Here is a 992-nt window from a genome sequence, read left to right on the forward strand (position 1 = left end):
CTCTCTCTCTCTCTCTCTCTCTCTCTCTCTCTCCTCTCTTTCTTCTCTCTGTCTCTCACTCACACGCTCCTTTAATTTCTCTGCCTCTTGTTATTTTCGTCTTCTTGTACTTTTTCCTCGCACTTTGTAACCGCATCGCATCAATGTACATGGCTTTTGTGGAACTTAAAACTCTAGTCAATTATTTAGCCTATCGCCCTTTTCTCCCCTTCTTCTTTTTTATGTTCTTCGTTTTTATGTTCTTCTTTTTTATGTTTGTTACTCTCTTGTAACACCCCTAATCTTCTGACACTCATATGACCTTATGCAGTTGCGAGCGCCGTAAAACCTCTACCAAAACTAAACTAAAAACTGAAAGCAGTGTAACGGCTCATTTCGAACCATTGTCCACAAGTCACAAACACAAATCTGCAAACTGTGTCATAGTGTGTTTGTCGTCGCCTGCCTGTCTTCTGAAAATTCAGAGAAAGAAAACCGAATTGAAAAATCTGTATCATATGAATAAGGAAGTTATGTTGAATGGTCGCTTTTCAGGACAGGCGGGCTAACCTGGATTTCGGGGGTTTCCAGAAATCTTGACCGACTCCAAAAGTGGGCATTGCCCTACCTAAAGGAGTGGTTTGGTTATCCAGAAAACTCTCCCTTTATTTTTATTTAAAGAAACTGAACAAGAGGCAAAAACTTTTCCTTCGATTTTCTCAAAACAGCATTTTTCGGGATAGTCCCCTTGTGCTTAAAAGCGACAAATTAAAGTGGCTCGAGACTGCGCGTCTTCTTGAGTTATTGGAAGACCAAAAGGAACCGGTAATACAGAAGTATTCTGTGGGTGGTTGATGGGTGCTCTGGTGTGGTTTGCTTCTTCTTTCCTATCGAATATCTAACGTCTGTATCTCCCCTCTTTCTTTTTTGTGTTTGTTACTCCCTTGTAACACCTCTAATCTTTGGCACTATTGTGTTTGGAGTGCCGTAAAACTCTTACTAAAAATTTTTTT

The sequence above is a fragment of the Aplysia californica genome, unplaced genomic scaffold (genome assembly GCF_000002075.1).
Source record: "Aplysia californica isolate F4 #8 unplaced genomic scaffold, AplCal3.0 scaffold00900, whole genome shotgun sequence".
NCBI lineage: Eukaryota > Metazoa > Mollusca > Gastropoda > Aplysiida > Aplysiidae > Aplysia > Aplysia californica.